The sequence below is a fragment of the Canis lupus genome, chromosome 12 (genome assembly GCF_011100685.1).
Source record: "Canis lupus familiaris isolate Mischka breed German Shepherd chromosome 12, alternate assembly UU_Cfam_GSD_1.0, whole genome shotgun sequence".
Lineage (NCBI taxonomy): Eukaryota > Metazoa > Chordata > Mammalia > Carnivora > Canidae > Canis > Canis lupus.
The window spans coordinates 26462391-26474161 of record NC_049233.1 but is presented as its reverse complement, the minus strand read 5'-3'; positions in this window follow the sequence as shown (position 1 = coordinate 26474161).

Sequence of the window (11771 nt, the reverse complement as noted above, 5' to 3'; positions counted from 1 at the left end):
AAATAAGAGAGACTTTCTTGTTAACTCAAGAAAAAGATAAAGATCAATTCTCTGTTCTACTATTTAACATTCAGTTGAAGATCTTAGCCAATGCAATTAAAGAAGAAAGCAACTAGAGATTATAGATTTTATAACTATAGATAAAGTTATAGATTAAAGAAGTAAGAAGTATATTAACTTATATCAACAATCACATTTCAGAATCCTTTGTGGATACTTGCTTGATGAAATAACCAATTATGCAATGAGTGGAGAAATGTGAACACAGGTAATAAATAGTTTTACTATTTTAGGAGTGATAATAGTATTGCAAATCTATTTAGAGATGATTCTGGCATATTTTCAGATAAAATGATGTAATATCTCAAATTTCCTGCAAAGTATTCTGGGGAAAAGAGAGGAAGTGTAGATAAAACAAAATTGGCCTGCATTAATTGTCAGAGTGGGGAATGGTACATTGAAGTTCACTACACTGTTCTAATTTTCCATATGTTTGAAGTCCATCATAAAAATGTATGCACATGTACTCATTTTTCATTCAGCCTTTCTTTGCTTATAAAGATGTTACTCCCCTCAGAAAACAGTGTACAGTCAGCACCTTATGCCAGTCTTATTCACCCTCAGTGTTTTCTTGGGAGTTTTTTTTTTTTTTCTTGAAGTTTTTGTATTGATTGGTTATATAAAGATGACAGGAAAGGAGGCAGGTTAGAAGAGCATATACTAACAGAACCCGACAAGTTCGGAGATCAGAGGGGCTGGAAGAGAGTAACAAATAAACATCTACACGAATTTTTTATTGGAATGGATCCCATGACTCAAGATTTCAAAAGCTAATGGGTCCTTTTACCTTTTTCACATTTGGACTCTCTCTCTCTCTCTATATATATATATATAGATAGATAGATATAGATAAATATAGATATTTTATAAATGTATCTATATATATGTAAAGGAAATAAGGTCCAGGCAAGTCAGTAAAAATAAAATCCCTTGGAAGAATAGTAGCATGAAATTTATAAATACACATATATATGTGTTTATAAATTATATATATAAATAAATATAAATATAAATACATATATAAATATATATAAACTATATATATATTATATTTTATATTATATATATATATATCATTTGCAATATGTAGTTTTCAACCAAAAATCAGCAAATATGGGACGCCTGGGTGGTTCAGCAGTTGGGTGCCTGCTTTCGGCCCAGGGTGTGATCCTGGAGACCCAGGATAGAGTCGCGCATCCAACTCCTTGCATGGAGCCTACTTCTCCCTCTGCCTATGTCTCTGCCTCTCTCTGTGTCTCTCATGAATAAATAAATAAAACCCTTTTTAAAAAATCAGCAAATATACAAAGAAATAAGAAAGTGTAGTCAAAATTCAGGAAATAAAAAAGCATTCAATGCAAGCTGACTCTATTTGGGCTCCAAAGTTGATTTTAGCTCAGAAAAGCATCAAAGTAACTATTATAAATGTGTTCAAAGAATTACAGATTATGCTAATAAGATATAAATAAGAAATACCCATAAAGAAATGGAGCTATAATAAGAACAAACTGTAAATTATAGAGCTGAAAGTACAATAATTTAAATGAAAAATTTATCAGCTGGGAGTTCTATAAAACAAGCAGTTGCACACATGGCCCAAAGTCAGTGAGACACGGATAAATGGATGGATGGATGGATGGATGCATGGATGGATGCATGGATGGATGCATGGATTGATGGAAGAAATATAAGGTTCTTTTCTTCCTAACAAGTGAATTTACCATTTCTCTGCTTGAGGCTACATTCTCCATGGGAAAACCTTTGTATAATTCCTTATGCTGACCTTTGTAATCACCTGTAATATATTACATCTCTGTGCCCATTTCCTATCTCTTGAAAAAATTAAGCAATAATAGCATTAAACTATCTTGTAATTTATTTGGTAAGAATAATGAATTGATCTACATAAAGCACTTCGTTAGCATAATGGAGCATATTAATGTTAAGTACTGTGATTAATACTTCTGATTGTGATGAGAGGGTGTATGAAAGAGCTAGTAGAAATTTACAGCTCTCTAGAAATATCCTATAAACAAAATTCCCTAATGGCTCCTCTTAGTTCAACAAAGGAAAAAAAGATTGCCACTTATAAGCATTATCTAACAGTACCTTTACTATAAAAAATTCAAGTGCTAAAATATTTTAATTTTTCACTTCCTTTTTTAAAGATTTTATTTATTTATTCATGAGAGACAGAATGAGAGAGAGAGAGAGAGAGGGGGCAGAGACATAGGCAGAGGGAAAAGCAGGCTCCTTGAGGGGACCCTAGGATCATGACCTGAGCCAAAGGCAGACTCAACCACTGAGCCACCCAAGTGCCTTTCCACTTCCTTTCTTCCAGAATTCTAAATTGAGTGTAAATAGGATAATTTTTAGAGATGGGATAATTTCAACAATACCATATCATTTGGACAAAATCTCCTTCTTAAATTTCCGAGCTCCCCAACTCTTCCTATTTATATACACCAAGGCACATATACAAAGGTAAATAAATAGAATGTTCCATTTTACTGTAATGAACTTATGAAAGTATCACTATTTAATACAATGATTTTAGTCCTATTATTTCTATATTAGTACTACATCAATTGAATAATACATAGTAAATATTTTTCTCATAATGAATTTTATGAAAGAATTACAGATTCTGTTAAAAATGAGTTACTAATTCAGGCTTAAACATTGGGAACATATGTTTCTTTCTTCTCCATAATGAGAATTCAATATAATGACAGAAAAGTGTAATTGTAAAAGGTATAAACAAAAAGAAAGATATAAACTGATAAAAAAAAAGTGAATGACATAGATATTGTTGGATGAGATTTCTATCAAATTTCTGGAAAAAGAAAATCTGATGGAAAAAGTTTGGTGAAACAGAAGCAAAGAAATATTATGCAGAATGACATGCAAAAGGTGATACATCTAAAGAAGGGACAATTTGTGGCAAAAGCTGCTAATTTTCCTTTCTTCCTTTTTGGTACTTAAAGCACGCTGACATCCAGCCTCCCATTCTATGACTCAGCTAGAAATTTTATATCCTAGTTTTCCTTATTTTTTTTCCCTAGTTTTCCTTATAACTAAATACAACCATGTGGCTAAATGCAGACCAATAAGATGTGAGCAGAATTTGATGTGTAAACTTAGTGTCAAAATCTTAAAAAGAAAGATGATTGTGGTGTTTTTTTTTGTTTGTTTGTTTTTGTTTTTGTTTTTCCTCTCTCCCTTTTAGATTGGCAGGAAAATGGCCACAAGTCTACTAGCTGGGAGTCTGTGGATAATGTCATGGAGTGGAGTCACTATCTGCCATGAATTACCCACAAACTTCTGGTCCTTTATGTTAGAAAGAAATTAACTTCTGTTTAAAGAATTCTATTTTAGAGTTTATTTGTTATAACAGCTTAGCTTTAACCTAACCAATACTATTTCATCTGAAAAAATCCCACACAGGCTACAGACCATGAGAAAATAAAATAGTAATGAGAAATTAAGCTTAAAAAAGTATTATTTTGAAAATTTTATTTTTTAAAGATTTTATTTATTTATTTATTTGTTAGAGACACAGAGAGAGGCAGAGACATAGAGGAGAAGCAAGCTCCTTAAAGGGAGCCTGATGTGGGGCCCAATCCCAGGACCCCAGGATCATGCCCTGAGTTGAAGGCAGACACTCAACCACTGAGCTACCCAGGTGTCCCTATTTTGAAAAATTTAAATAGAAAATTTGTTCCCCTTTACCCCACCTCTACAACATCCTCTTTTGCAACACCCTCATCTGCAGTCTGTTAAGCTACAAGGAGAAATGAAGTGTTGTTCTCTTTGGAAATTAAACCAACTCTTAGCGAAGTAAAGGACAGTTACATTTAGATTTATGCAAGGCTCCTGCATAAATCCTGCAAAGGGAGGCAACTTGAAGTTTGGATCCTATTCTATTTAAAATATTGACATTTTTCCATCATTGATTTTTTTGCATTAATTTTGATTTTAAAAATACTGTATTAAACTTATCTTGATTCCTAAGTTTTTTGTCACCACCCCAAATTCAGTGCCAGAGGCAAGTGCTTCACTCATTCCTTCTAGTTCCAGCCAAGGTTTTATCAACTGTCTGCCCTACAGATCATTTTGACCTGCCAAAGTTTTATTATTGTTTTCATTTTTTAGAAAAAGAGAGAAGGGGGTTGTGGCAGAAGGAGAGGGAGAGAAAGAATCACAACTCTGAGATCATGACCTGAGTGGACTTCAAGAGTCACATGCTTAATGATTGAGCCACCCAGGTACCCCAAGATCTCTGCCAATGGTAAAAATGACTCATTGACAGCTCACCTTCTCACCTTTAAACAAATTCTGATAATTGACAAGCTCAATACAAATGCACAAAGGTACTAGTTTTCTCATTCTTTGGTTTTTAATTATTTTTCATGTTTATCAGAATTGCCCAAATATTTTCAAAACCAAACTAACAAGTTTGTGTCCAAATGATTTGGATACCGAATATTTCTTATTTTTCAATTTTAGTTAAAATCTATTGATTTACTTATTCAATAATTATAGAAATTTAGCTACTCTATGCAATTTCCCAATATTCCCAATATAGTTACATATTTGTTTAACAATCATATTTATTTTATTTTTACTATGTGAACATCTTTCATTTTGAAGTGAATAGTCTAAAAAATTGTTTCCTTTTTACTATTTTTTTAGTTTTCCTTTGTTTACCATTTACATAGTTTTCTCTTCTTAAAAATGATTGATGGAAGCAATACTTTGGAGTCCTTAAATCTTAAGAAACGTATCTTAATTCTACAGGCATATTTGAATGATGCTCTGACAGATTATACGTTTTTAGACCAAAAATTATTTTTTTCCATAAATTTATTTATTTTTTTTAAAATTTTTATTTATTTATGATAGTCACACACACACACAAAGAGGCAGAGACATAGGCAGAGGGAGAAGCAGGCTCCATGCACTGGGAGCCCAACGTGGGATTGATTCCGGGTCTCCAGGATCGCGCCCTGGGCCAAAGGCAGGTGCCAAACCGCTGCGCCACCCAGGGATCCCCTCTTCCATAAATTTAAAGGCATTATCTCCCAATTTTAAACCTGGAGATTTTGTTGACAATGCAGATGCCATTTTTATTTCCTTTTCTTTTCATATGACTCAGACTTTTTTTCCTTTTGGAATTTTTTAGGTTTTCCTTTATTGCTGCTTGTGTAAGATTTCATGATAATGTAACTTTGATGCAGATCTCTTAATTATTTGTACATTTCATGGACATTTTCAGTTCTGAAAAAATGTTCTTGCATAACTTCTTAAATTTTGATATTTTTGTCCTCACCATTTTTGTCTTTTCTGTAACACCTATTTTGTTATTGAACTTCTTTTTATGGATCCCTAATTTTGTTTCTTGTAATGTTATACTCAATATTTTTCTTTTGAGGTTACTTTTGGGGAGACTTCTTCGAATTGATACTCTTCTATTAAATATTTATATTTTTGGGTGGCTCACCCACCCTGAGCCTTAGTGGCTCAACAGTTGAGCATCTGCCTTCAACTCAGGGCATGATCCCGGGTGCAGGGATCAAGTTCTTCATTGGGCTCCTTAAGAGGAGCATGCTTTTCCCTCTGTCTATGTCTGCCTCGCTCTCTCTGTCTCTCATGAATAAATAAATACAATCTTTTAAAAATAGATTTTTTATACCTTAAGAATAATTTTCACAATTACATGCTTTCCCTCTTATAGTTTTTATGTTTTTATGGAAGTAATATTCCTCTGAAACTATTCATAATAATACCTTTGAAATTTTCTTAGTTCTCTGCATTAGTTCTCTAGGATTGTGGGTTTTTTGTGGTTTGTTTTGATTTCCTCTGTGTTGAAGGTTTTTCCAAAATCCTATAGTGATCCTTGATTCTCTGCTTTTATTTCAGAGAGAGACATTAAAAATTTGAGTTTTATTTCTATGTATAAATAAAAGAGTGCTTCTTGAATGATAAATAGCTATTACTATACCTTGATTACATAGTAATTAGGGCTTTTTTTGGGGAAAATATTCTTTCTTCTGGAATGTATTCTTCTCCCCCAAACAGGACACTTGGATGGATGGATGGATGGATGGATGGATGGATGGATCGGATCGATCGATCGATAGGGTGGGTATGGGTAGAACAATGATAATTGTCTAGTAGCTTGCATTATAGAAGGAAAGCAAGAGAAGGGCCTTGTATGTCTCATTTGTTTTGTGAGATAATTAATTTCCTGCAGGGATTGGAAAGATAAATATTTAAAGTTAGTTTATTAGATAAAACTAGATTTCTTATTGCTTTTTTCTTCCATGTGGATGGACAATAAAGGATCCTAGACATTGAATGGAAGTCGGTGGCATGTTTCATTGTCCCTGATGCTTACTTTTAACCTATTCGTGGTTATATAGTTACCACGGATTACATAGGATTTATGTAGACAGGATTACATAGTTACATAGGATTTATGTAGACAGCAAATAGTTGAATCTTGTTTATTAAGTCTGGCAACACCTGCATTTCATTTCGTCTGTTTAGAGTATTCATATTTGATATAATTCTCAAGACAGTTTCCTACTCTTCCTTTTTATTTGTCCAAACAGTTCTTATGCTTTATACTTTTTCCTTTTTTCCTTCCTTTTCTGGGGATTCTTAGCTGTTATCTCTTCAAATATTTCTTCTGTCTATTCTCACCTTCTTCATCTGGGACTTAAGTTGCATACATACTAGGTGATTTAATAATGCTTATCAGCTTTTGGTGCTCTGTTCTGCTGTTTACCTCAGAAGTTTCCAGAATAACTAGAAATGTAAAACTGATAAATCAGAAATAAAAAATTACCTAGTATTTCCATTTCACTTTTTATGGTTTCCCATATGGTAACCTGTTATCCACTAGATGGGTTACTCTAGATCTCTTAACATAGTAATCTTACAGAATATAGCTCTCAGGAGATTTATGAAATACTATTTGGAAGTTATTTGAAGAAATATTGAAAATGTAATTGATCCAGAAAAAAAATGTAATTGAAATATATCCAAATATTTTAAGAAATTAAGAAATGAAAGAATAAGCAATATGATTATGATATTCTGAATAAATAAAAGAAAGGTGAAAATCAGCAAATTGGTTTTGATTTTGCAATGACAATAATGTCAAAAATATATAAAATAGCAAAAACTAAGCACAGAGAAGAGATATTGGAATTAGCAAATTTAATGTAAATTCCTTAAATGTACATACAAATGTGAATGTGTATGTATGTGGGATGATTTTCTCAGGTCATTTTTCTTTTTTCTTTTTCTTTTTTTTTTTCATTTTTCTTTATAGCTATGAGTTTTCTCCCTTTTAAGTAAGTAATTTTACCGTACTAGGAAAGATGTAGTAGTAAGGGAAGTACATGCTTTTAAAATAGGTGTACATACTTTTCAAACAAAACTCAATATGCTAGCTCTATCTTCTTAACTTTTTAATGTTATTAAGCTATCTAATTCTCTGATGTATAGTTTTGTCATTTGCAAAATGAAAGCAAAGAGGCTTTTTTTTTTTTTTTTCAAAGAGGCTTTAGATTGTGTTTTTAATCTGGGAGATAACAGATGCAAAGAACCTAACAAAAAGAAACTTTTCAATGTATTGTAGTTGTTTTTTGGTGGGTAATGGGGAGGGACAGGATATAGAGGAAGGGTTGTTTTAATTTATAGGTATATTGAAAATAATAAAATTTAGACTTATTTTGATTTTATTTTTGTGACTAGTTTTATAATTTTGAGATACATATTTAACTTTAATGAGACTACTTTTTATGAAATAAAAAATCTATACTTTATAGTGTTACTGTGAATGTTAGAAAAATATTCATAAAATGCCTAAAATGCCTATCAGTAAACACACTCAAAAAAGAAAAGGTTATTGTTCTTATTAGTTGGTAATACTGCTATTATTATTTTGATATGTTTTTTTATAAAAATCATCTGTTCATAAAAATCATCTGTTCTTAAATATTAAGCCAAAATTTAAATTTTTATTCATAGGACTTCTATCCTGTTTCTAAAATGCTGTTTTACTCTTTGCACTGAAATTTCAACAACTTATGTTTGATGTGGTTTATTTTACTCTTAGCTATTGTTCTCTTAGGTAATCACTAATTTTAGGGTCTAAGCTTTCAGAAAATTCTTACCTTCATCCTTTTCAGACCGTCAAATAAAAATCTATTCTAGATCATCAGATATAGTTTATCTAAGTTGGCTTTTATCTTAGAAATGTGTCCATAATATTAAATTGTCTTGGACATATATGATTATGAATCAATAATATGGCTACACTTCCCATTTCTCTTATTCCTCTCCCTTTACTACTTAAGGAGACAAAAATTCACACAAACTACTTATCCCTTGACACTTTGTTAGTTTCAGCTTTATGAAAATACCAGTATTCTCAGGCGTGAAATCTTACTACACATGCTCTTAATTTCACAAATATTTTGGTTCTTATAGTCTTCGAAGTTTAATGCACTTCCTCTGTTTATTATTGGAGATTTTCTTCAAAAAATGTAAAGTTTCCAGTTTTAAAGAGAGTAACACAAAGAGTACCATTTTAAAATTTGAGGCTGATAACCACAGTTGCCACATTTTGAAAAGAGTCTCAATGAACTAGTCTAAACAATTAAAATCATGTAAAGTACTACATAATTGGTATTTTGAATAAGGTATAAACAGATGTCTACTAAAAAAAGACTGCCTAGCTTTTCAGAAAGGAGCTATAAGTAGTTTCACAGAACAGGAGTTAAGGATTTAGTTTTTAAAAATGGCAGGCATTTTTCAGGGTAGAGAAAGGGAAGATTATTAAAAAGCAAAAGGGAACAGTACATGTAAAAGAAAGCAAATATAAAGTGTGTGATGCATTTATCAAATACTGAAATTTTTAGGTTAGAGTATTATGTGCCCAATTAATATATCTAAAAAGTTGAGCCATTTAATGTTTATCGACTAAGTGAATTAAAGGAAAGAAGGGAAGGTGGTAGGAAGGAAGGAAGGAAGGAAGGAAGGAAGGAAGGAAGGAAGGAAGGAAGGAAGAAGGCAGGCAAGCAGACTGAGCCATACAAGGTAAGAAGATATTTCTTCATCTTAAAGAGAGGGAAAGAGGTACTTACAGATAGCATGTAGGTAAGTCTATAACTGATAGGATTAGAGGGACAAAAGGCATTTTTCCTATGATAAATCTGATGGTTAAGAATAAATTTATAGGAAGTTTATTTCAAAGTTACAGTAAGGGTGTCTATAAAAACTGATAAGTTTGAAGGCTTGGAAAGTAGCCTTAAGGGCCTTATTGACTCAAATCAGAAAACTCTCATCTCAAAATACTAGATTCATCAAGTAATTGGTTGGCAAAAGTGGAATTTAGGGTCTGGTTTCAATTTAATAGAAGCACATGGAAAGATGAAGTAAGATTATAAGCTTTGATTCCTTCAGCTTTCTCAGAGTAATTACATCTATCCTTTGGAGTTCCTGACTTTCCCTGTAAAGCTAAAGATATCAGTTATTCCAGTCACTTTCTAAGCTGGGCCTGCCATGATATAATGAAAATAAAGCTGAACAAAGAGTGTCACTTAATACATACATTTGATAAAACTTCAGAGCAAAATGTCTTCAACCTTTTTATTCTTCACAGAGGACTAGCAATTATAACCAACTTGTAAATTCACATAAGTAATTAGTAGCAGAATCTAGACCACAATCTAGGACTCTCAACACCCACTCCATCTATCATAACTATGAAAGGGGTACAATTTGCTTCTAGCAGTAAGATGACATTTAATAGGATGTTGTTTGAGAAGGTGGGAGAGACTCTTTTAGTCAGGAAGGTGCCATAAACTATATGAAGAAGAAAACCCTATATAATTATGTGTGTGTTGGGGCGAGGGGAGGTGTCATTGTGTAGAGATAAATTGCACAAGAAAGTTGAGTTATTGAGACAGGACACCAGGTTGTCAAAAAATACATATCCAATGTATTGGAAAAGATGTCTTTTGGACTTTGGTTCCTAGATATGAGCATAAACATTTATAAAAAAGAAATTTAATGAAACTTGTTGCAACTTCTGTAATGTAAGAGACGGCAGACTGGTACGGAAGTTACTTCAAGTGAGATAGAATCAAAACACATAAAGCTTAAATTTGGGACAGTAGTTTGTCATAAGCATGGAAGAATAAAACTCCCTGCAACCCTAATAATGAACTTGGATTTGGCCACTAAGAAATAGCTAGAAGTTCTGAAAGTGCCAGGCCTCCAACTATACACATTAGAAGCAGGTATCAGTAACAGAAAAAGAGAAACATAAAAGAGTAGGGTAGAGGTACACTGAGGGCAGGAGGAATAATGATATTGTAAATCACTGGCATGAACTGGGAAAGAGGCAGAGAAGGGTAGATATCCTGTCTGTGACCTAAGTCACTGATTAGAGGCAGGTGAAATTGGGGTCCAAGTGGAAATACCACGTCCGTGATCTTTAAATTAGTGGGCTCTCTGTTGTTTTATTTAGAGATTAGGGAATATACAAATGAAGAATAAGAATATCAAATTTAAAAAAAAAAAAAAAGAATATCAAATTTATTGTAACCAGTCTTCAAGTTGTGTTTCAGTTTAATTATACACACAATGAAATTTTAAAAGATAAGTCAATATCTCAAATGTGAAGAGACTTTCAACCTTTTTCTTTTGTGGTTTTACTAATAACAGGCCATTAAAATGAATTAATAATTCATTTGACAATAAATTAATATTTTCAAAAACCATATTTTGAGCATGTATATAAAGAGAAACAACAAACCACCCCAAAATATGGGATAAGGAATATCTTAAGCTAATTATTTTTAAGAAAGAGATGACAAAGAAGCTCTGAAAACAGTAAGTTACCCTTTTGTAAGAGACATTTACATTTATAAGGAAAATCTCCATTTGTAAGGATATCTCCTTCTAGGTACCAGGAAGAGGATGACTAAATGTCTCTAGAAACTCTTATGAATGGAGAAGGCAAGACAAATTTATATTAAAACTTTACCCTTATTTACCATGCTTTCCCTTCTAACTCTACATACATACATATATGCATAAATTTTGTTGTTAATCATGTCAGTAAGTACTTAGAGTTCCTTTTTATTAATTTCATTTATTAATTTAGTTTGAATTTAGCTTAGTTGTAAACATTTTTACCAGTCATAAAAACATGTAAATAATTGCAAACTTTATGTTCAGACAGGGAAAATAAGCTCAATTCTCTCCGTATCACTATATCCACAACTGTTTCTTTAATGAGAAAATAAAAACAATGTGCATAAATTATTGCAATTTTATTTCTCCTTCCAGTATCATATTTTTACTACCAAAAAGAATGAATATTCAGTAAATAGAATAGCTTTGAGGAAAATACACATAATTGTCCTAATCCTACTTCCAGGGGATTGGTTTCAAACCTCCTAAAATATATATTTCTCATAATCATCTTGTGTTTGCTTCATATAAAATTTTTGAAATAGAACTTTTTAAATTTGAAAATATTTTCATAACATATTTTATAAATTGTTTAGCATGATGTTAAAAAACAAATTCAACTGAGTGAATTTTAGAGATCTTATTCAATGCTTCATGAATTGAGCAACACCCAATTTAGCATATAAGAAAGAGTTCTGAGGAGCTGTATGAAA